The 26051-nt window shown below is 40.4% G+C and overlaps 1 protein-coding gene across 10 annotated transcripts in view; it reads right to left on the minus strand.

The window, feature by feature from the left end:
- Window positions 1-26051, minus strand: part of ARHGEF28 (Rho guanine nucleotide exchange factor 28) — a 117420-nt gene that overhangs the window by 81963 nt on the left and 9406 nt on the right. For 9 of the 10 annotated variants that reach the window (XM_063179675.1, XM_063179684.1, XM_063179677.1 and 6 more), the window contains 2 exons: window positions 1584-1767; window positions 165-347 (listed from right to left, as the gene is read on the minus strand). The gene's annotated coding sequence lies outside the window, so the exon portion shown is untranslated. Of the gene's footprint in view, window positions 1-164; window positions 348-1583; window positions 1768-26020; window positions 26049-26051 lie in introns of those variants that run through there. The other variant, XM_063179676.1, reaches the window with a different exon arrangement.

Here is a 26051-nt window from a genome sequence, read left to right on the forward strand (position 1 = left end):
ACATACAAAGTGCTGCACCTACACAAAGTAGAAACCCAAACCAGTAATCATAAAGTTATACTGGCGATCAGTGACACGGCAGCTTAAATTAAAAGGCTACTCAATGAAAACAAATCCAGCCTGAAAAGTCTACAGCTGGAAATCATGAAGAAAATCCGTGGTACCTGGTAAAGAAGAGGTCTCTGTCCCAGAAGTATTTTCTGAAGAGCTTACTGTCTGACTCCAGCAAGTGCTGTGCAGTGCGACTGAACGTCAGCGCCAGAGCTCCAGATGAATGAACAAACTGTATGCAGGCACCCTCGCTGATCTCCGCTCTTGAAATGTCAAGCGACTGACTGCCCTGGAAGCTGAAATGACAAACCCTTTTAGCCACAGCAGATGCCCTCTGCACAGGCAGAATGAGAGCGCTGCCACAGGGAGCATCCGGCTCGCCTCCAGCACAGCCCGTCAGGACCCCAACACACCCACTGCAAAAACCAGAGTCAGAAAATCTGAAACAGCCACTGACAACACAGCTGGGCAAACAAAAACCTACCAATGACTCTTTTCAGCCTTAAGAACACAGAGCTACTTCTAGCTATCAACTGGGAAAAAACAATGTTAGCTCTAGACAGTTACTATTTAAAGAAGCCAGAACGAACAAGCTGTGACAACACCTATTTCTCCTTATTGCTGTAAATGAGCAAAAAAGTACCTTTTCCTGTCAATGTTGCCATATATAGCAGTAGGACACAACTGGCAGCTAGCAGATTTATTATCCCACAAGAGTGAAAAACAGAAAGTATCTCAAGGGAATACAGTATTGTTTGGACATAACAAGTAAATGAGACAGTCATAACATAATGTACTGAACCCATGCTGTATTTTTTTTTAAGCTGAAGTACAGATAAGTCTCACATAAACTACAGGCTGCATGGAGCCAAAACTGAAAGAACCACATACCAAAATAAAAATGCACCCTAATTCTCGTGTGTTTCTATTTGCAAAGAAAAGCCAAGAGTAAGAAGGCGTGTCTGATGCTTACCATTTGGTATCCCAAGACACATACATACACCCCATGCAGCTCCTCAGGACTGTACAGACAGAGCTCCAGACAGCTGAAAGGTGCCAGAAAGCACTTGTCCTTTGAGTTATTTGTCAGTGTGGCAGCTCTCTGGCAAAACAGAGTCATAACTGCAGCACTGTCTTCGTTGCTAATTCTCCCTTATTTGTTGTCCAAACTTGAGCTTTCCTATGGTTCTGTTCGTATATAAATAATTCTTTATATATATTTTAAGGAAGGTCTTTGCATGTTTTTAGTGTGTCAGGATTCAGCTGATACAGTGCTGAGAGAGGTACCTGATGGTGCAGCTGGTCCTCTATCATTTAACTATTAATTGACTTCAAATGTAATGAAGGACACAAATAATAAACTTCCTACAATTGTAAATGCAAATTTACCATTTAAAATTATAATACGGGCAAAAAGCAGCAGAAACCAGCACAAAATAGGCAACTCTCTCCAGATAAATAACAGTACTCCCCACATCCCTTAAATGACAAGACAATTTCAAAGAAAAGAGCAAAGAAAGCATTATACACACTTTGTAAAGATCTCAACAAGTTTGGAGTGTCCAATCTGCAATGCCAAATCTAAAGGTGCTGCTCCATCCTCATTAGGTAATGCTAAGGCTGATGACCCTCCAGGCTGGGCTGCCAAGAACAGGGAAAGCTTAACCAAGCCCAACTTCATCACAAGGTGGAGAAGAGTTTCTCTTTGTTCAGGCTCTTAAAAAGAAACACAGCAAGCAGATCAAAATCATCAGTAACAAACCCCAGCATTTTACTTGCTGGGAAGCATCAAAAGACACTTATTATCATCTGCAGAAATAATATAGCTCAAGTTCAGATCTACAAAATCCTTTTGGCAGAAGATTTTAGGTCTTTGACTGAAAACACCAGTTACATACTTAATTGCATATGCAGAGCTAAAGAATAGCTAAATGCTATATAATTTCTTCCATCAAAGAAATCAGCTGAAATTAGATAATTCCAGCTGTTAATTATTATCTCTCTCATTCTCTGTATGTAATATAGCACTCAGCACCAGTAAATGTCCCAATGGAGAAGATAGTTAAAAAACAATTTTCCTGCAATCTGCCTTGCCTCAGCAACACAAAACATCCAGCGGCAGAGCCAAGTATCTAAACTAAAAAAAATTTTAAAATATTTTAAAAAGGGATATAATTTCTCAAGGCAAGGCTGCTTATCAGGACAGTAAGAAATCTATAAAATAACACACACATACATAGAATATGCTGGATAATTCCTGCTTCTCTCTTATCAAAAGCTAACTGCATGTGTCAATCCTTCCTCTCCTCTCCACCTTTTTAGCACATAATCATCCAGTTCAATGGGATGAAGTTTAAAATAAAGGAGTACACAACCATGACTTAGTCACTAGATGCTGAATCATTATTCACACCATTCCCTGGCCTCTCTTCAAGGAAGGATTTATTTGCCTCAATACATATATTCTCAAACAAAAGGTCTCTGCAGTATAAAGGCAATAAATAAAATATTCTCAAGTGCCACTCAACCAGTTTATTACACTGATATTTTGGTATGAAGTTAAACATAAGTGTTCCTCCACGAGGGTCAAGTATTTAGGGACCATTGCTCTACAGATTTCAGAACAATCAGCTAAAATGTGTTAGGTTTCCAGTGATTTAATAAATGTCACTGAAATTTCCATTTCTTTCCCTTCACAGCTTCCTTTTGCATAACTGAAGGCTGCTGTCATGTCTCAGCCAAATACATCCTCTCTGGACATTCTAACAGAAGAGTTGTGTTCTACAAAGCCGAATGTCTTCTCTGGAGGCAATGGGGGGAAAGCCATTAGCCTCTTTCAAAAATGTTGGACTTAAGAGTGTTATTATATTCCAAAAAATCCTTTATCTCCACATCCCATAGAGCCAGAATTGCAAGGAACTTAAGAAACTTTCCCTACCACTACAGAGGGAAAATCACTGTTGGATCTCCTCTGGTAATACAGTTTTTTTATCTGAGTATTTGGTATTGAGTATTTGGTGGCAACCCCTCCAGACTTTTTACCCTTCCATTTCAGATGGAATCAAAACTTCCAGACAGTCAAATCCCAGAAAAAGACACCATGCTTCCTTCAATAAATGAAAGAAATTCCAGGCACTTGAGCACTTTAACAGCCAGCACACTTGAATGTAGTGTCTGAAAACTATTTTTATTGCAGTTCTAACAGAAGTGGACACATTAACAAGACACAGAGAGAATTCTTTATATCAGAATATCACTAAACATTTACATAATATGTACCTAAGTATTTGTGGAACACACATATAAAATGTCACACCACTATTTTTTAAAGCGCATCTCACTGTGGCTAGCCAATATGTGACCTGCTAGCCTGCCTATGCAACAATTTTCTCCACAGGTTTCAGTCTTTAAAATTTTTTCTTGGTCTCCCCATTTCAGATTATAGGAAAATATATGTCCATCTGGGCACAGGATCTGCTGTAGGATCCAGAGCCACAGAGGAAAGTAATGAATCATGGGGAGTTTTTTCCCTCCGAGGTCTACAAAACGTTTCTTATTTCAGTCTTTGGAAAGGATGATCATTGCTACATTTTAGTTACCGACACTAATATGATCTATAGCGTTTACACATCTATGAAACAAGACAGTACAGATGTTTCAAAGTTTTTGAGCATGTGCAATCTTTACACCACTGAATCCAACTGAAGCCCTTGCAGACTGCTTTGCTAAACAAAACCACAAGCAACATGGAACCACAGAAAGGCCTGGATCGGAAGTAAACTTCAAAGACCACCTACTCCAAAAGACCCTGCCATGGACAGGGACAGCTTCCACTACAGGAAGTTTCTCAAAGCACCATCTAACCTGGCCGTGACCAATGCAGCCCAAAAGATCTGACTGCTACTCACTGTTTCGAAGCCCAGTCAAACACTCCTCATCAAACACCGTGGTCTGCTTGGACCTGAGACCTTCTTATATGGAGGACATTTAAATAAGCACAGTTAAGGCTTCTCAAAACCTGTGGATGATGTGCTACTTGAAAAATGAGAGACCACAGTACAATTTCCCCCCAGGCAGATGTGATTTGAACATACACATCTTCAAATTTCTTCCAAAAAAATAGTCTGTTTTCATCTGATGGAAGCATACCATGTTCCCTCCATTGCAGAGTAATTGAAAATAGGGCATAGTGCAGAGGGAAATCCAGGGGATGCAGGGCACAAAAGCAAGAAAACAGCAGACTGACTACAATGCAACAATCAGCTAGAAGTCTGTGCTGTTTAGACGTGGATGCCTTTCTCATTATACTGTTGTCAGAAGAGAAAAACAATGCTCAAAGCCCGGATCTCTCATTCACTCAGAGAATGACCTAACAATTCAGTCACAGTATGAAAATGTGTGCCAGTATCTTCCCTTTCTCTAGCTGTATATCTGAATACAGATTGATAACATCATGTGTGCTTTGCATATTCAGCACTGGCCCCAGTGCTATTTCTGTACTTCAGAGTCTCCCCTGAAAGGATTTCAGCAGACTTAAGGCTGTGCTACCCGTCTGGAGCCCAGCAGAAAACCTGGTCTGGAGTGTTTATATGTACACCAGGGAGTTCATGTTTAAATACACAGAAAATTATGTGGTCCAAAATGCAGACCCTGAACAAATATTATGCATTCACAGGAAAAAAAAATTATTTCAGAATCGCTTCTTGATCTGGCATACTGAAACTCTGCTAAAGTCTTGATGTGTAAAGCGCTACCACTTTAGATATCAAGCTGTGTTCTTCAGATGCTTCTAGTAGACCATACTACACTACACTACACTGTTAGTAACAAGACAGCAGACACACTAATCTAATTAAAACACATGCAAATACATCATTCAATATTAAGCATGCCAAATATCTGTAGATGTAACCCTAATCCTCAGACTAAATGCATTGAAACAAAAAGGTAAACTTTACTCTGAACATTGGCCGGTGGCCACTGGGTTTCAATGTATACTATAACAATGCAAAAAAAAGCCAGATAAGCTTGCTCTGAGGATGATAAGATTAGCACTTTCCCACTCAGCAAAAAAGGGAGCCCTTAGATAGCCCTGATGAGGAATAGCCTTCTCTCTGCTCCAACACTGCAGCAAATAAAGTTACTCTTCTGGCAGCCAAATCTTACAAACAATGCAGTATGAATAAGTCTGCTGCAAAAGAACAAGTTTTAAAAATAACAGTAATTAATCTTTGTCTTCTGAAACCACCATCCTAAACAATAAGTTCTACTATCTCACCACAAATAGTCTAGTAACTGATCTTTATCTGCCTAACCTAACAACCTCCATCTAACCTTATGCTAAATTTGTTCATGGCCAGCTTGAATGCACATGGTAGCCGAACCACCCTGCAGGTTCAGTGTCTGCTCTCAGCCCTGATATACTTAGTAGGAAACAACACTCAGCTATCTCCCCATCCTTTATCTCTCTAGATAATGTGTTTGCTAGGCTACTCTCTTCTTACTAGTCCCACATGGCTTGCCCAGAAGTGAACAGAAACCGATGACATAAAGCAATTACTAATACCTTCACAAAAGGAAAATCTGAAATTTGAGCTGTCTACTCTGAAGGATAAATGGAAAGGTAAGTATGCTCTTCAGTACAAGAATTTTTCACCACAAGGAGGGTGAAGCACTGGGACAGGTGGCCCAGAGAGGTTACAGACTGTCTGTCCTTGGAGGCGTTCAAAACCTGATCCTCAGCAACCTGATACAACTCCAAAGCCAGCCCTGCTCCAAGTAGAGGGTAGGACCAGATCACCTCCAGGAACACTGGGCTTGGCCACCTCCAGGGACACTTACATCCAAAATCTGCTGTTGTCCTATTCCAGAATCAGCAATACCAAAACAAAACAAAACAAAACAAAACCAAAAAAACAAAACAAACAAAAAAAATAAAAACAACAACAAAAAAAAAACACACAAAATAAAATTCAAAAAGACATGATGACTGATAATAAGGTTTTTAAACAGACCTGCCTATAAAGAAAATATTTTCATTAAAAGATGGTAAAGTTCTGAAACAACAGGAGGTTAGCAATTCTTTCCCTTAGGAACAATTTCTAGTTTCAGTTCTCTACTTTTACCACCTTCTCTTATACTTCCTCACCATGACAGAACAAATGGCATTTTCCTACATTTCTCACTTTATTTTCCCATACCTCTGCGGAAGTGTGGGATCTCAGCACCTCAGGATGAAGGTGCAGAGAGACCGAGACCACCCTTGGGGGGCTCGGGAGTCCTGGAATGTTGCCAGAAGTGTCTGGTGGCTGGACTTTGATCCTACACGGGAGACGACACCTGTATGAGGACTGGGAGGATTTTACTGGGTGAATGGTGAAGGGATAAGTTAGTTAGAGTATAAAACACAGGGTTTAGGATTTCTGTACAGGGGGGTCTAGAGAAGTAAGATGGAGGAATTGGGGCGTGTCCTGTCCTTCTTCTTCTTCTTCTTGGCCTCCATCTTCTGTGGTGATGGTGGCACTTTGGGATTGGTCTTTACTAGAAGTGCACCGGCTAATAAGGGTAGAAGGCATTGGGGAAAAATCATAAATATTGTACACGTAACTTCAGGTATAAAGATAAGTGACCGCCCCGGGGGCTCTCAGTGTGCCCATGGCTGACTTGCTGTGCAGACCTCTGTCGGGCTGAAAGAAAATCTTTTAGATAAACAATTAATAAACACCGAGACAAGATCAGAAGTCTCTCCTCGTCCCTTGAAGCGCCGGGCTGTCCAAGGCCACTCTGGGCCTTTCCAGGTCACCTAAACAGCCGAGAAACCGACAGGGAAGAATTCAAGTGTGGCATAAAGGCAGGGTGGGGAGAACCACAAAGAAAACACAACAGAAAGAAAACTCTCCAGAAATAAACATACACATAGACCAATATTGTGGAAAAAACCCAACATAATTCAGCTGCATTCTGTGGCAAGCAAGAACAAAATAAGGAAAAGAAGGAAAGCACAAGACTTCTTCAACATATTCATATTTAAATGGTATAAAATGCTATTTAATTTCAATGGTATAAAATGCCATTTTCCATCAATGTACAAACAAAACCACACCTGTGATTTGAAGGACATGCTGCTGGCTGATTCAGACGGTCAGCTACTGCAAGTAGCCGTAGTGGGGCTGTAAATGACAGGCACTATCAAGACTGTTTTGCATTGCATCCCTGTTTTCCAGCCAAAACATTCTGTTTGGGTTACGCAGAGCTGACTCAAACATTAAAAAAATCCTTTTGTTCTTCCTTGCACCTGAATCCCTTCCTCTGTCCAAAAAAACAATCTAAAACCAAATATTTCTCTCTGACAGAAATGACTAAGCCCCTTCTGGGCTCTGAATCTCATTCATTTACTGGAAGGAGACTAAAAACTCCAAGACTGAAAAGCAGGGGCTGACATCAAAACTGGCTAACAAATTGAATTTTTTCCTGGCTTCATACTTTTATACATGACTGCTATTTTTTTTCATTGCTCCATTAGGAATAAGATTATTTATAAAGTTGTCTCCAGTGTACCCCACTTCTGCAAAAACCCACACAAGTGGCTCTGTTGAGGGACATCAGGCTACAATGCTTGAAGTCAGGTATATGACAGACCATCTGAGAGCATACCCACGTGAACCAACTCCCAGAGACTGGCATCAATCCTACAGAAGAAAGGAGAGAAGATAAAGGGAGTCCACTGCAAAGGGAGTCTTGCCCCAGCAGTTTTAGCAGCAGGGGCGCCAGAAAAGGCTCCCATCCACCAGCCCCATGCATCATGGAGCCACACCTACGCCTCAGATGGAGTTCCACCTGACTCTACAGACTGGGTGACCCCAGCTAGGATGCAAAACACCACAGGAGATGGTGTCTGTTGCTGGGAGGGACAGTCCTCATCCTCTAGTACTGCAGCCAAACACTGCCCCGAGGTGTCTGGTGTAAGACACTTGTTTGCTGAGCACCATCCAAGTGCAGAGTAGCAGCTGGGACCCCTTTTCAGCCAGGAGAAGAGCAGGGCTCTCCAGCCCAGTGCTGATTGAAGGCTTTGGTCTGGGTCAGAGCACAGCTTTGTATCTTCAGCAGCAGAGTGGCTCCAGAGTCCCACTTCTCTCTACTGCCCTCAATGGGAAACTTTATCTTCTGTATCTCTTAGAGTAGTCACTCTCCTGTCATTCTGTGTATCTCCAAGTGCTCAGTACTTTTCCCAGAAAAGCCTCCTCATGATCAAAGGGACCCCAAATGCCTCCTCTCTGCCATTGTTTCCACTGACCAGGAGATGAGAATCATAATGTGCTTGACAATATCTTGCCCCATGCAGGTTTCTGGGTCAGCAGTAGGCTCTAGAAGACACACATCTGCTTCACAACGCACAGGCTAGCATCCTCCTCCCTCTGCCAGGCACAGTTTCCAAAAGGACAAACTCCAACTGGGACAAAGATTTATCTGTTTCTCTAACTTCCTGAATTCTTTGACCAAAATACAATTACCCCTCCTCACAAATCTCACCAGACCCAGACATACTTATCCACTGTTCCCAGTGTTTTTCTAATTCTGTGAAGGAGAACAAGCACTTTGCACTCCTTTCCATTTCCTTCAATGGAAAAAAAAAGTAATCTAAAATACCAGCTGAAAGGAGACACAGACAGAATTTTCTTTAATTTACAACACAATCCTGACATGCATCAGTCAGGTTTGAGCTTATGCACTTTAGAAAGACTACCAAGTGAAAAGAGTAGCATTAATTACAAAGAAAAGGGGAAGGATTACAAAGAGGGTCATGCTTTCTTGTTTCTTTTGTCCAGCTTCCTATAATGTGGCAAACAACTCCTGACCTGTGCAACTACACTAAATTCCTGAATTATTTGCAATGCTCTCGAGATAATCTTTTGGCTCCCTTTATCCAATCCTTCTTATACCTTATAAAGGAATTCAAACATTTTTCCTGAATACCAAAACTCCTATGATCAAAGAGTTCCTCTATCTTTCCATCAACCCTTACATTTCTAAATCCTCATAAAAATCAATGAGGTCAAAAAACAGCAGATAGTGCAATAGTTTTCTCCAGCAACATGTCACTCAAAAGTATTTTTTCCAACAAAAATAGCCCTGCAGCTCTGAAAACTGACTGAATCACAAAAGTATTATGCCCTAAGTAATGCTGAAAGATAGCACCCATATATTTTATAACATGCATATTAAAAAGAACGTCCTGACAATGTCAAGTGTCAAGGTATCTCCAATCTTTGGTACGAGGAATCGTAGGGACAGCAGGTAGGGAAAGTTCTCATTCTACTTCTAAATACTCATAAATTTCTTGATCCTATTTCTCACCCATTTTGAACTTTCAGAGCATGTAGAAAAGCACAGGGATAACCTTTGATTAGCTCACTGTTGAAAATGAAGGACTTCTCCTCATGTGCTGAGCATGAAGCTCTCCAGACTCAGTCCATCCCCTTCTCCCTCCCCTTCCTTCCCCTCTGTGCACAGGCCTCCCTCAGCCACAGACAGCCCTCAGCTTTGCTTGGCTTTCTTGGCTTTGCTGGGCTTTCTTGGCTTTGAGGACAAAAATACAGGGATGGGGACAGCACAAGGAAGCAACTCCAGTCAATGCTTCTCAGACCCAAGAGAGAGGATCAAAACTATACTTTCCAAAAGGAAAAAGAAAGGATACAGAAGTTTAAGAAATATTATACAAACTGTCTAGAGGAGAGCAAAATAGATACAAGGCCCAGCCCAAGCCTGGACCTCAGAGAGAGACATGGGAAGGAGTAGCCTCCCTTGGGCTGAAGTAAAAGCTGTCCAAAAGCTTTCAGGAGTCCCCCTGAAAGGAGGTGGGCCCAAGCACTGCCCAGGCAGGAATGCACTGACAGATCCCACTGTAAATGAGCATTGCTACCAGGTGCCTGGAATTAGTTTATTCAGAAACCAGGCAAAAGACCCTGGTTTCATTTAAGCGCAGCATCTGTTGCACAGAAAGAGATGTCACTTCTTCAAGTGCAACTGTGCCCATGAGGCAACCCCACCACAGTATGCTGAAGACATGCTTGTCTAACACTTCAGATGTTCACAGAGACTCTGTATGGCAATAGGGGCACATATCCCAACTTTTTTGGCTGCAATGAAATTTCATTTATGTATAGTATTTTAATCTGAAAAGTGAACAAAGTATGAAAAATACATAGAAACAAAAAATATAAGATCTATAAAAGTCTTGCAAGGGCAACATATTCTTTTTCCATATAAACATTGCAGTACACCTGAAAATTAACAATTAGGACAACTGAAAATTAAACAATTTTGCTATATGTGGATAGCAGTTGCCCTGGCAGAGCTTACTCTGAGATACCAGCTGAGATGATCTCTGACTCTCTGGGCCCACAACACAACCAGGATAACCTTTCCCCATGTTTCAAGCAAGCAGGTACCCAGCTGGCTATGCCCAAGCATCTCTCAGTACCCCTGGCATCCTGCTGATGCTTCTGGGTTGGGTTTCAGCTGATTAAATGCTTAGATAAGCCTGTGAACAAAACTACAGCTGATTTCTTCAGGTTTTGATACAAAGTCCTCACTGCTAAAATACAACAGTTTTTCCAGAAGCTGAGCAAATATTTACTCCACACAAAATGAAACAACTAACAGCCTTTTTTATCCTCTCCTGTCTAGCCAATTTGAATGAGACTTGGTATTTGGTTTTACAACTGTTTGCAACAGACAGACAAAAAACATTCTTCAGATTTTAAGTTATCTGTCATTTAGAATTAGAAAGATTTAAGATGTGAAAAAAGCCCTTACCCAAAGAAATGAGTTTAACTGACATGTTTTTATTTCCCAAAAGCTTGCATGCATCTCTTTCAGTTTGGCTGACATGGAAACTGCCCGTCTTCTAATTTTCAGCAATTTAAAGTACTAAAAGGAAAACAGCCAAAACTACCAAATTTTCGGTGAAAAACATGTGAAGCTATCAAGTATAACACAGTTTCCACTCTCAGCTATAAATCAGCTGACTTTGCAAAAGAAAAATAAACTCTTCAGCAAACCCTATCTACGGTTCTTTGTTTGCAATGAAACCTGAAACTAGGAAAATCCCACCCGATTTTGTTATGAAGTTTTTCAGTAGCATACCCTAACATAATGATTCACAGGTATTTTCATTCCACTTCCTCTGCAACTGAAAACAAAAAAATAAAAACCACTTAGAAACTTATTTAATGGTATTTCCCCAAAGAATGACCACAGTCATAAATGAAGGATAAACATTGACAGAACAATGGCAAAAACTATGTTCATTCTACACACTGGAATGCCTACAGTAACATACTCTCCTCTATCACCTTTTACTCCCAAGATAAAATATCTCACTTGGTTAGAATTATGGCTGCAAAGCTTCAAGATACAGTTCTTGCTTCTTTTAAACAGCTTTAATTATAAATAAGAACTGCGTTCACAGTGAGTCAAGGCAGAAAAACCTTCTAGGGAGACAGAGGTACAACAACCATCCTTTTTAACTCTCTGGGCATAAACCAAATCTCTGATTACCCCTCTCGCACTTGAACAATTTTTCACATTAACCTCAAAATAAAGCACAAGAGTAGAGAATTTGGACCAAACAGTGAAATATTCTGCTCTGAACCATGCACCAAACCACTGATAAAAGCTTTCTAACTTCAAATAAAACTCTACCACCTTCTGGACAGCTTCCAAAGATGTTCCAAGTTGAAGGCAACTTTTCATAAGCAACAGCCATCATCAAGTCATTATCCAGTGATTGCAGATCTTTCATCCTTAGCCCAAACTTATCCAGCAACATCTTGTGACTACTGGCAGTGACACATTCTGCGTGATCAACCAGAAAGAAAGACAACTTGCATGACAGATTCTCTCTATAAGTGATGGGACAGCTGCTGAGGACCACAGGTGAGAAACCCACTGTGCACTTTGACAAGACACAGAAACTGCTTCTTGGTATCTGTGGCCTGTAATTATAATGTAAATTAATCACTAACATCATCTGTGTTCAGAAAATACATCAGTTATTTTTCATCTCATCTTTATCTAAGAGCTGTGGCTGCTCATTCAGAATTATTTTGTTCTTCCCTTTCATTACACTGATTTGTCTTAGACATCCACCAAGAATTTATACTGATGAACTTGGATTCAACTAGACTTGAACTGATAGTCCTCCCAATTATACCAACTTGATTAATTCTAGAACCAGTCTTTTTAGGTGAGGGTTCTTCAACCACAGTAGAAAGAAATAAAGCATTAAGAAAAATTAGATGCTCTTGAAAAGAGTGGGGTTGTGGCCTGCAAAATTAATTCTGAGTAATACATCTATTTATTAAAACCAATTTTGCATTTACCCAGGCCAGAACCCAAAAGCTTTTAACTAATGCACTCTTCAGGGTCTTGGCAAGCTTGATTAAATGCTGTATCAATTCTATTACTTACAGCTGGGACCCTCCCAGTCCAAGGGAGTTTATCCCTTTAACCTCATCAGTATTTTGTCTTTCTCTCCTACTCCTTTGACATCTAAGGCAGGGTGGACGCCGAAAAGAGGATATCTAAAAGAGGTGCAAGCTGTACCTCTCACTGGAGAGTTAAATGCGATGTACTAAGGGCCCAAGTTTAAATTTCCCAATGTACTCTGAAAAGCTATGAGTACACGTGCAATCTAGTAACCGCAGGAGGAAGCACGTACTTGCCACAACTAGCTCTTTTTAAAGCGTTCTGTGTTCCCTTATGTGCAATTTGGCTACCATAAAATAACACTAATATCAGCAGGGATATAGTTTAACCTCACATTTTATTGTAATGTGTTCGTGGCTTTAGTCATGATTAAGGGCTGCCTGTAGCCATTGGATTTTGCTCCTCCCCCAGACGCAACCATTTAACAGTGTCACACAATATGCTGAGATCTTAAAAACAAAATTAAAACCCACTTGGAACAAGCCTAGCATTGTATTTTTCCCAGTTGTAATCCATGACAACTATTTAGCATTTACAGGTTCAGAGGAGTCACTATGTAACAGCAATGAACTTCCCTTTTTTTATACTCTGCACTTATTTTCAGACTCTAAATCCCCTTTAGAACACAAGAGAAAACAAGAAGATCCAATTGCACAGGTTACTGCCTCCTACTCACACAAATGAAAAGGTCACAAAGCACACAATCAAGGTGACAAGCAGGGTATATGTTACATCCATGAGGCAGACAAGCCCAAGGCAGAGAGCCAGCTGGGAGGCAACACAGATGTCCCTTGTTCCCAGCGAGGCACCCTGGAACAGTTTCCCAGACCCTTCTGTACCATGTGCAGCTCCAGCAGAGCTCTGAGCATCACCAGCAGGAGGGTCCTGCAAGCCAGGCTGACAGCTGCACCAACAGAAGGCTCAGAAATAACAGGACTTTTGCAGGTGTTAGGACTACCAGAGGCAAGTGGCTGTGGCACAGGATCAAGTCACATTAAAGATTCTGCCATCCCTGAAGACTGCACTTTAAGGCACACCCCATGGTGCAAGTCCAGTAAAACTTAATCCGATACTGCGTTGGCATGGATTGCTACAAAAGGCAGGATCACCTATGGAGAGTCAAACTCAACCGGGATCCTAAAGCCCATCATTCAAATCCCTGCATTTTCTCCATTACAGAAACATAAAACAGTTTTATCAAACCGTCCAGTCATGCTGAGCTTTGAAATGGGGTTGGGGTAGAGCAAAGAGTGGAAAAAATATAAACATGAACTCAGGCTCACCTGGAGCTATGGACTGAAGAGTGTTGTCACTAACTCGCTCAGCAAACATTATGTGTCTCTTCAGGGATCCATCATAAAAAAAGTAAAACTCAGCATCCACTGGGAGGTAAATGTCTTTGTCAAATTTTGCATGTACAGTCACTTGTCCCTGAAATTGAAAGTGCATTCTGAAACATCCAGTAAATTTCTCATCTTCAACAGACCCACTGATGTATAATTCAGGTCTAAGCTTATTGTAATCTTCATAACTGCTACACACAGGCCCTGATAGAGTGACAAATCTTCCATTTCCTACTTCCACTTAGAAAACAACACTGGTTTTATGCCTGCAACAGCAAAGCTAATTTTTAAAAATGCTTTTAAAATAATATCTTTAAAGAAATTTATTTCATCTTACCTCACACAAATACAATCGGCTTTTTATTTAAAATGCATCAGAATAACTGAACCCAAATATTTTGTTATTTACAAAAGCAAGTTTTGTTTTAAAAAATTTAAAAAATTCAGAAGCTATTTAAATTACCTTAGACTTCAGTCTTCAAAAAGAAGCACCAATGCAATTCTACAAATGGTTTCAAAGAACACTAGTTCCCAGATATTTGTCTGTGGGTTTCTTTATAGTAAATAGAAAGCAACCGGCCAAGAAAAACCTGTCATACAATAGCTTCAAAAAAGAACAGGAAAAGGATCTAAGAAGTGGCAAACAATAACAGATGCCTGACAAGTCTGAGGGAGGAAATTTAGATCAAGCTGCATTTCCTTGAGGAGGAGGATAGTGTGCTACAGCATAGTTCCTGACTGCCACAGTTGTTCTAAATAAGGCAGAATTGCCCCAACATCTGGCAGAAAGCATGCTACAAAAGAATATCTGAGCCATATTTCCAAAGATGCCTGGCCTGCTCTATTCAAACAGTTACCACAGCACTGGCTCCACCAGCTCGACAGACAAGTCTTGTAAAAAACAAAGCATAACACAGTAACACAGGAATTTCGGTGGCTGAAAGCCACGCTTACACCTCTGACTGTCCTTACCCTGGTCATTATAAGCCAAACACTTCACTGCAGGGTGACTCTTGCCACCCTCAACAACTTCACACCTCAGCCTACTTTCCCCAAGGACATCTTTCTCATCACTCAAAACAATGCAAACTCTGCAGGTGTTTTCCTCTTCAATGCAGACAAATCTAATGAACTGGGGTCAAGAGGCAAAGACTGGTTTCAAGCCCAAAATCTTCCTCAGATAGGACTCTTCCCGTAAGGACACATGGAAACAACATTATGAGTTCAGTATCAAGAGCAAACATGCCTGTTATCCCCAAACACTGATAACACCCTTTTTTAAGTGGCCTGAAGTGTTATTATAGCTGCAAAGTGTTTCTCCTATTTGTCTTTGGGTTTTGCACTACTATAACCAGAACGTGTTATGATTATTGCAGTTGCTGCTTTTACTGTTGTTATTAAAACAGTTTTCTTTTAAAAAAAATTATTGTATTTGTGAATAACCATTTTGGTCTGTTGAGTAATAATGTGGGGAGACAGGATTAGGGTAAGTCTCTGAAGATCCTCCAGAGTGTGCTCCAGTGAGCTCAGCTGCCTAGTAAACAGGAGCACAGCAGAATTTCTTCCACATGGGTGCCTGAGACCACAACTCCCAAACCATCTCTATGCCCTCTGGACCCCTGAGTCAGAGAAAGTACACAGCCACACAGTTTTCATGTTTTCTTTGCCCTAACTATGCAAAACAAGGGAGATAATCTGTGGAAACTCTTCTCACTTAATTAGCCACTGTTGGCAGGGAAAAAAATTCAAGCCAAATTTTAGCCATACTGCTCCTTTTTAAAAAATGCTAACGCAGGTTCACAAAAGACAGAGAAATATCTTAAACTAATTACATTACATAATATGTAAGCATGAGAGAGAATTTCACGAATCCTTGTCTAGAGGAAAAATGACAGTGGAAATCTTGCGCACACATAATAAAAAACAAGTTCTATAGAGCTCACTCCTTGCAACACTAAAGAAAATTCAAGTCATGGTCATTTAAGCAAAGATTTTACAAAAAGAAGGAAATTGGCAGCTACCTTGTATCTGGCCAAACAATTAAGTGATTCAACTGGAAAGTCCCAAATTATCCAAAAAGAGGTTAAACCCTATATTACAGTATAAGATTCAGAGACAACACAGAAAGTAATAGCGGAATATTATTTTTTGTGCTGTATGATTATCACACCTGACATCAGAAACAGTTATTTCATGCAAGTTCCTATCATCATCTCCAGCACTTTCTACCCTGCCTTCAGATACTCCTGTTTCATGTTGCTCTGTTCAAAAGTATTTCTTCTTTCTGCTGCTGCTGCAACTAAAACATGTATCAGTTTACTTTCAAATTGTCTCTGTATGAAGCCAAATATATTACAGGACCTATTTAATCACTTTTTTTATCCAAAAAGATCACTTGCAGTCCATTCTTGAAAACTCCTATGTAGAAAAATACTTTGAGAATGTAATTCAAGTTTTATACCCATTTCCTGCAGAAGTATTTATATCCTGAGTCCCTCATGCAAGGTCAGTCCAGCCCCAGGAGCAGGCTGCAGCAGGAACTACCTGAACAGATCTTTTCACCACAGAAAAATTAACTCAGAGTCACAGGAGTGGGAGCAATTCCAGTTCCCTTCTTCCTCCTCCTTTCCTAACAAGGCACACAATGAAGAGGGGAGCAGGCTAGATCTTGCAATGAGATCCAGTAATTTAGTCCTCCACCAAAGAAATGTCTGTCTGCTTCACAAGGCTTTCATGGAGGTTTTGGGAGATGACACCTCTTTTGTAAAAGCACTGCTTCCATTGCCAGAGTGCTCAATCAAAGGTTTTCTATCAAAGCATATTCACTTAACTGTTACAGCAATTAAATGGTCTACATAAACAACAATGAAACATTTCATTTTTCCAGGTGTTCCATGAGAAATTCATACTTAGGAAACTCATTTGCCCAGCATCACTGTCACCTCAAGTGAGAGAAAGCCTTCTCCACTGCTTCACAACCCATTCTGCAAGGCGTGATCAATGCACCATCTCAAGTCTGAAAAAAAGCCCTGGCACTGACTTACTACTAAAGCACAAAGAAACTAAAACTACAGTTACTGGCATTGAAAAGTAAGTAATTAAGCCCTAACTCACATATCAGTACAAAAGAGCAAAATCAACAGAAATAGATTACAGTATACACACCACCTAAAATGAGAACACTGGCTTTCTACAAAATTATTTTTGGTCTGAGTTTGTTCCAGACACTGAAACTGGAAACACATCTCAACTGTTTCTTCTACATTTCTAAACATAAAATTTAAGCTTATCCTCCAGATACCAAAACCCAAATGAGATAAGTCACACTGGCACCTCATCTTTGGCAAAGTGGCCAAATACACTGAATACAAAGCAGCTGTGAGAGCATGGATCCAGAAGAGCCAGATTCTTGACAATACCGTTGCTAGATGTCTTTCACACCATTTTCACAGGTTCTTTCTTTTAACAACAGTCTGACATCTCTCCCAACTCTTTCCTTGCCTTAATAAGGTTACCTGTATCCTCATAGACTTGGGAAAATGTAACAGAAAGAGCTTGATTTCTATGTGTAGGTATGCTTAAGCATGCCTTCAGGGTCCCTGTGAACCTCAGATAGGTCAGTCCCCATTTAATCAAAGCAAGGGGAAGGATGTGCCACTTCACCATCTCAGCAAATAATCACAGCCCCTGGCCACAGCCCATTTGTCAGGCAGGTGCAGGGGAAGGTCCTTGCCTCAAGCTCACACTGCGTTGATTCTGATGGACTTGTAGGGAAAACAAATTTTTAAGTCAAAGAGCACTTACTGACACTGACCAGCCATTATCTTACTTAGATTTACACAGGCATGGCTAAAAAAAGGTATTCATTTCTAGAGAATCACCACAGGAGCACATGAAAACTGGAGATCTCTCAAATACCACTCAGACCTGTAACAGAAGAGAACTTCAGGCAGCTGCAGCAACACCTTTGACCCAACCTATAGTCCTCAGCCTACTGCAGCCAAGAGGAGTTTTGACATCAATTTAAAGAAAGCCAAGATTGTCATTGTAATCCTTCAAATAAAAACCTGAAAAGCATACACAGCAACTGGGGAGAAGACTTTGTAGTTGGGGAGACCTTGAGTGAGACACAGACTCAACTCCGAACACATTAAATCTGTGGCTGAGGAAGTGTTAGTTTTTGTCTCTCTGGGATCCATAAAGTAAAGTCTACCTTTCATTAGCAGGGAAGGCACTGTCCTGGTACTGGCACCAGGGAGCAGATTAGCAAGGTTTGTGTTTTTAATAGGATTTATAGGTCTATGCACTCTTTCAGCATCACCAATCAGGTTTTCCAGACACACATTTTCCCTTGGTTTGTCTAGGGCACTTGAGAACTGACCACATCAGGTCCACTGACCCCCTGTCCTGGGCAGGAAACAGCAAAGGCCAGACCTGGGAGAACTTCCACCTCGTGACACTCATCTGACCCTGTTCTGCGGGGGAGCAGGGTCTGAGGAATGTCCCTGTTCCCTGAAGGGGACTGAGGCAGGCTTTCTGGGGAGAAGGCAGTGTGGTTAGGAATCCCCCACAGCTGAAACACAGCAGCATCCAGGCAGGCAGGAGGGGTTTGACCATGGCACTTCCACTATGCCTCATCCCCAGCCTGCTGCAAGACACTTCATGCCTCAACAAATAACTGGCCATTAATGTGAACTGTGCTTCTTCCACTTTGAATACCACCATCTTCCTCACCAGGAACCTGCCACAGCAAAATAGGTGCAGCACAAAAAGATCTTTACAGGACTTCCAGATACAAGCCACCATGCTTAATTTCAACAATTGCTCTCTATCCATGTATACATAGCCTGGAAAAATCTACTTTCCCAGCAGATTTTTACCAGAAAAATAACACATTCTAAAGTATGCTAAAAATTTCCTTACCAAACTAAGCATGCAGTGTAATAGCTTGAGAAGTAATGTTTTATCCAGGGTTTCAAGAATATCATCTCCAAACGTAACAGGACAAACAAATACCAGCTTTGTAATTACATGCTGTAAGAAAAATATTTATGTGCTGGGGTAAAACAGTGGCTTAATTGTTCCTAAAACACAAGTCCCAACACACTGAAGCAAATGCAAATCCCCAAGTATTGCCAGCTAAAATAGGAATATTTGAATATTTTCCTCTATGTCAGCTGCTACTGGCCACTGCAATTTCACATATATATTTTTTCACTGTTGAGAAGGTTCACTTCAGAAAACGTTTATATTTTACTTGTGCCTGGACAAGAACAGTAGCAGCCATATAGTTTTAATGACCCTTTTGCAACTCACCTGCAACTGTGAACACTTCTACACAAAAGATGCTAAAATAGGGAAATTTTAGCAGTAGGAAAATTCTAAATGAATCCAAATCAATCATATTCAAAATATTAATAGCAAGAAAAAAGTTATAAATATGCCTCTCCAATGTTCTGTGATGTTTTTATAGTGTCCACCAGACAGACCTTGTCTACAAATTGCAGCAAATGCAATTATGGACTTGCTTAAAAAGCATGCACTCCAACTGAATTGAATGCAATAGCATTCAGCACACAATGAAACAGCAACACTGCATTCAGGGAAGGGAAGAAGTTACAAACTGGGAAAAAAAAAAAAAAAAAAAAAAAGGAGAGATAAAAGCTGAACATTTCTCTAGAAGCATTAGCTTTCAAATTGTATAGCTAAAAGTGCACCATGGCAGATTCTCCAAACCACATCAGCTTTATGCATCAACTACCTGCAGGTATTTCTTCAGTATGTGGCAGGTTTCTGAGAAATGCAGAGGATGCATTTGCACAGATTCCTCCAGCACAAGTAAGAAGCATCACCTCCACAGGTGCTCAAGGCAATACAGCACACAGGAAGTCCACTGACTAGCAGCTGAGGCAGCTCTCTGTTCTTGTCAAAAAAAGTGAGAAAAGAAAGTGTTCAGTGACCACCGAATCAAAATCTAAAAGAAGCCTCTAGCAAGGCCCCAGCACTATCTTGAATAGAAAAGAGCTGAAAGAGAAAATCCTAATTAAGCTAATTTCCTAATAAGCTTCCCTCTTTTGATATGAAAAAGCAGGAAGCTCCTCATTTTGGTTCAGATGCACTGCCTTTTTTAAAGAAAAAGTAAGTACTGGTAGAAGTTAGAGCCACCTTTTTGAGTAAGTAGCCCACATAAACTGGAAAAAAATTAAGCACTCTATTACACCCAAACTGACCACAAAAGTACACTCCAAGCAAAGAAGGATGGAGGAGATACTGACAAATTAACTAGCTGACTCCCCCGCCTCACAGTATGATAAAAGCTGCCCAAGTTTACTCCCCAGAGATGGATTTTCCTCATCCTGCTTGAAAACACCACTCACACAGTCCCCTAACACACAGCACTGTGAACTTCCTCCCACCCAAACAATCCCTGTCTGGCCTCTCCCACCTCTTGAGCCTGGTACAAACTTTGTGCTTCTTTAACGGCTTAACAAGTCTTTGGTCTTGATTAGGGGAAGAGAGAGAAAGGATTGTTTTATGTAGTTGGGGTTTAATAGGAGACCATCCTTAAACCTTGTGGGTTTTCAGTCAAGCTTACTGCAATACTCCCCTTACAGTGACAGACTGAAATGCATCCGATGTATTGGGAGTTTCTGAAATTGCATACACTGGCTTTTACCCAAAGCTGATGTCTCAAAATGAGTTACACCTTCTACCTCCTCACTAGCCTCAACAAAGGTTTGCTCTCTTCAGAGACACAGACAGAAAAACAAGGGCTTTTGTTGAGAACTGCAAGATTTGCCTCCAGCAAAAGGAATTAGAATCCAACTGAATTAAAAAAAAAAAAAAAACACAGAAGAAATAAAAAAAATTCCTCTAATAAGAAGAAACAAAGTAACAGGTCATGACATACATATGTCTGCAAGTCTCTACGCTACTGTGCACTGTTAAGCTGCCTCTAACATTACCCACTTTAAAAATCATGTATTAGACATATGTTTTTCATTTAGTGCACATGCAACATGTCCAGATGCTTTCCAGATCTTTATTTTCTATGGCATTATCTTACCAGAAAAAAATTGTCCTCCTCAGTCCTAAGGAGTTTCTTCTGTTTAACCCCTGTTCCTCTCAACCAGCCCTTTGCTCAATTTAAGATACAGCTGGCACCACCACCACTTCCACGTCACCATAAGCAACATCCAGTCACACTAACCTGACTCAGGTCAGACTCTGGGTACACAACCTCTTTTTTGCTGAATTAGTGAATGGCGTCTGCTGGAGCTACCGAAAAACAGAGACCAGAAAAAATGAAGAGAAGAAAAAGCAATTATATTTATTGAAGGGCTCTCAGGTACATTTTGGGCAGACAAGGCCTCCCCAGGGACTACACCCAAAATGGACAATGGGTCACGGGGTTTTGTACTTATATAAGTTGGTCTGTTTGCATTTTGGGGGTTAATCTTCCAATTACAGCTGCAAGTAATGAAGTCATTTACCGCAAGTTTGCTCCCACTCCCATTTGCCCAGCATTGACTTCATGACTTGCAGCTGTAATTGTCCACATTTTGTCCACATTTTATCCACATTTCTCAGGGCCTGAGACAGTGAGGAACCCTTGATCCCCAGGCCTGGAGAGGAATTGTTTTGTCTGATCAAAATGGGAAAGCACTAAATAGCACTCTATATGGAGTTTAGAGTTATACACTAAAGAATTGCAGGATTACAAATACATGAAAAATATTAAAGCTAAAATCCTAAGGCATCAGTGAGCATACGATACAGAGTTTTTGCTGGCTTTGTGCTTTTTACGGTTGCTCTATGTCAGCAGCAGTATAAGAGACAGTCATGGAACTGACCATTCATGCAGAATTAATCTACCAGTGTTTTTAAACAGTCTGAACCGCAGCACAGGTCTACAGCAAATCAGCACTTTACATCAAACTGACTTTATTTTCCTTACCTTGGCACTACCAGTCTTAAAGCTGTGTTTAGCTAATTATCAAACTGAGACAGCAGCAAAGTTGGAGAAAAATTTTCAGAGTCCTACTTGGTAGCAACATAACATAAGTAATAAATAAATAAATAAATAAATGGGATATCTTTTAATTCTGGAAACACTGGATAAAAATAAAAATATCTGGAATGCTTTTATCAGAAAGGAGAGGGGAGAAAGCAGAAGAAATGGAAAAAATTTTAAACCCACTGCTTAAACATACATTATTGTGCTTGCTCATCTATCATTGAAAATATCATTCAGGGTTTTGCCGTCAGGGACACAACTTATGTTCATGCATAAAGTAATATGGTGGAATTGGAAAGCTTAAGAAAGAGATATTAACATAGGTCAGAAAATTCCTGCAATAAGAAAATCAACTTCCCTTCTGACATGCAACTGCTGACTAAAAGAAAAAGAGTAATCTCTTTTAGTTGACTTGGTTTAAAATATACAAATCAGACCAGTTATTATTCTCATGTCCTATGTAATATCAGGGCTCTACTGCTGCAGACACTACACAAAAACATGTAAGCTCAAAGTCCCTGCCCAGAAAAATCTCAGTTTAAGGACTGAGGGGAAAAAAATTAATATACCAGTGGAACAAAAATTATCTGCCTGCTGATGGACACCTTTTGAAGCACCCATTCTTTTCTTCCATATTTTTTAAAATAGGTCCCATACTTTCAGATACATTTTCTCAGTCTCATTCTGGCAGCAAGCCTGCATCCAGAGGCCAGCCTGTGCATACTCTTTTGTGCATCCCCATGCAGGCATTCCATGATGGACCTGACCAGGCTCCCAGAGCAGACAACAACAAATTGCTCCTGACTCCAGCCAGAGCTGGATCAGCTCCGTGCAACACAGCTCTGTGCATTAGCAAAGGTATGCTGAAAGGCCAATACAAATTCACATTTTAAACCACACTTACTTTTTGTGTTTTGAAGTCTAAGTAAGGCAGTCATTTCAGCCTCACTGAACACAAAGATAGGCCCAGAATTAGGGCCAGACCCACTGCAAGCAAAGAATGTGAAAGCACAGAATGGGCAAGACGGGCCAGAAACCATCTTCTTTCCACAAAGGGCTGGCTAGAAGATACCGACTACCTGGCAAGAGCAGCAAATACACAAGCTGTATCCAGCCATGGAAAATCATCCCTTTCCACCCCTCTTCAAACATCAACTACAGCATGGAGGAACTGGGAAGGCAGACAGCTTGGGCAAGGGAGACAATCAACTACTCACAATCAATACCTAAGTCCTACTGCCGCTTCCCACCCAAATCACACAAAATCATGCTGGAATAGAGTTTGGCACTCTGCAGACCCAGCCCAGGCTTAGACCATCACTGAGCTTACCCAAAGCCTGAGAGTCTCCAGGCCCTCAGACACTGTAGCTGCAAGCAGCCTGGTGCCACATCCTACTCTCTGCCCTTCCCAACCCAGCCAAGAACGCCTCCAAAACTTCCCTGTAGGAATACTTCCATACATCAGTATTAAGCACCTCTCTCTCCTTGGCACCTATGCTTCGCGCAGGAAGATGTAATAGTGTCAGAAACAAAACTGTCCCCAAGTGAAAACATTGGAGCAGGGGCACCTTAAGAGGAAGACTTTGTATAACAGAACACAAGAGAAGGTAATTAAGCTTAAACCTTGAGGACTGTAAGCCAGCTCCAGTGGTTACATAGGAACATGTGATACCTTAGGAGAGTACATTTTGAGAATAGTAAGCACTTTGCAGCACAAGAGCAAATGAAAGTTCTAATTTCCAGGAGATCTTGAGTCTTGAAGGCAGGAGCCTGTGCTTCTGCCTCTTCACAGAGAATTCCAAAAGTTCCTTTGGAAAGACAGATACATACCCTTCAGCACCATCCCGTGGGGAGATGAGGTCCCTTTGGTGTCTCCACAAAACTGCTGGGAATACCCCCTGTGGCTCAGCATTTATTTATTTATTTATTTATCTCTCCTGCTCCCATGGGAAACATTCCTAAGGCTCCCAGCAGAAAAAAATTTACAAACTGCTGAGAACACTTATTTACTGCTCTTGGGAGCTCACTACTTCCACAGTATGTTTGCTCCATGGCAGTAAGGTATTTCTTTGCCAAAATCAAAGTTGGTAATCAATTACATTTATTTAAAACTAACAAAACCCAGTTACTTACCATTAAATAAGATGGAATGCTTTTCCATGAGGGAGATGTGTTTCTCCACTCTAAAAACTGCTTACAATAGGAGGAACAATTGCCATACATAAATTCTTTAATATCTGAAGAGTGCTTCATCAAATATTTTGCTTTTATCTTTCATCATTCATGAACAGCCTTTTTTCCATCTACAATGAGACCAGTGTCTTCCAGAAGATAGTGAGGTTTTATTCCATATTGTGTCTTAAGTACACAATGAAATAAAAAACTCAGCTTGCTGCTCCTCTTACAAATAGAATTGGCTAAATATATTTTTATTTGTATCAGTTTAAAAAAAGCATAATTTAGGAGGGCAAAAGCTACTTACATTCAAGTTCTATATACTTAAATGATGTATTATTAGCATTGAAAAAAGATGAACTATGAACTATGTCAGTGTACTCAGTCCTGAACACTAGATTGGCTTGTAAAGAGTAACTTTATAGAGTGGTTAACAATAATTTGCTGTTTAGAAGGCAGAAACAAGCTCTTCAAATTAACTGAGGAAATGTGCTTCAAATACTTGATTTTCTGTTTCATTACCTTTTTATTTTTAAATCATGGCACCGATGCGTGCTGTAATTAGATTTTAATGTACAGCTGCCACCAAAATTAAATACAGAAGAAGTGTATTAAATAATGCATTTTCACAATAGAGGAATTGTATAGAGTATTCTTAAATGATATTTCACAAAAATTATATCAAATCAGCAAGATCCTTGAGCTTTTGGAAAGCATTCCCTCTTAGGTAACAAAACAGAACCGCCATCACTAGACCAACAAGATTACACATACTAATTTAGATTTGCCAAGAAATTCAGTAATTCAGTTTCACATTTCATGCTGAAGTGTGACAGTTTGAAGAAGCCACACTGTATGGACAGATGCTCCAGCTGTGTTAACAGCTGCTCACATAGAGTGAATCAACAAAATATCCTACATATAATCTTTAAAAATGCATATTATAAACACAAAACTGCAGTTATTCTCAGATAATGTGGCATGAAATACAAACCTCTCAAAACAGGCATCCTTACCACAAAGAAGAGGGTAAAATCCAGCGGATATAGATGCTAAGCATGTTTACACACAGTGTGAAAAGAATCCTAATTTTGGACCCAGCATACAGCAGATCTCTCCCTCCCTCAATGAACAAAACCTATGCTTTCACAGAAGCTGGAAGGAAGATATTACTTCCTACTTTTTGATCTCTTTCACTTTTCTTGTGGAAAACAATATGCTGACATATTTGAAGTCACATGTGAACAGTGTGCAATTGCCATGACATGGTATTCTGCAGTTCCACTGTGGCCTTTTAGAAGGGACTGGAATACATCAGACAGATACCTAAATTCACAGCAGGGCAAATATTTGTCTTGTTTCCTCAGTTTTCCAGAGATGTTTTCTCTATCCCTGCTTATGGAACATGGCAGCAACATTCAGCTGATGGAGATGGAACAGTATTTAGACAAGCTCAGCTTGTCGAAGAACTGCTTAATGAAAACTGACAAAGCAACTGAATAATCAGAAAGGGCCTTCATGTTTAACTTAAATGCTGATTTGATTGTGTTTTCCAACAAAGTCACTTAAATAAAGCAGAAACACTTGGAAGGCATTTCCAGAACTTATGGAATAACTGGATCTAACTAAAGAAGATAACTGCCCTTACTCAAGGACTTTTTCAGGACACTCAGAACTCTTTGATTTTCCCAAACACACTGCAAAGGCACTTCCATTATGAACAATACTGTGCTGTGCAAGACTGCGAAGCTGCAACACTTTCAGGCACCAACTCATTAGATTAACTACATCAACCTCAAATGGTCAGTATAAGATCTGCTAAGATTTCTCCAAGTTTCAGATGTGGGTTGAAAGAAAACTTTCCATCTTTCCGACACAAACACACAGAAATAAATATAGGAGACTGTTAAAAAATTACAACAATCCCAGGTTCTGAGAAACTCACCCCAGGTGCTCCCACTGCAAGTCCCTGGTAG

The sequence above is a fragment of the Melospiza melodia genome, chromosome Z, assembly GCF_035770615.1.
Source record: "Melospiza melodia melodia isolate bMelMel2 chromosome Z, bMelMel2.pri, whole genome shotgun sequence".
Classification (NCBI taxonomy): Eukaryota; Metazoa; Chordata; class Aves; order Passeriformes; family Passerellidae; genus Melospiza; species Melospiza melodia.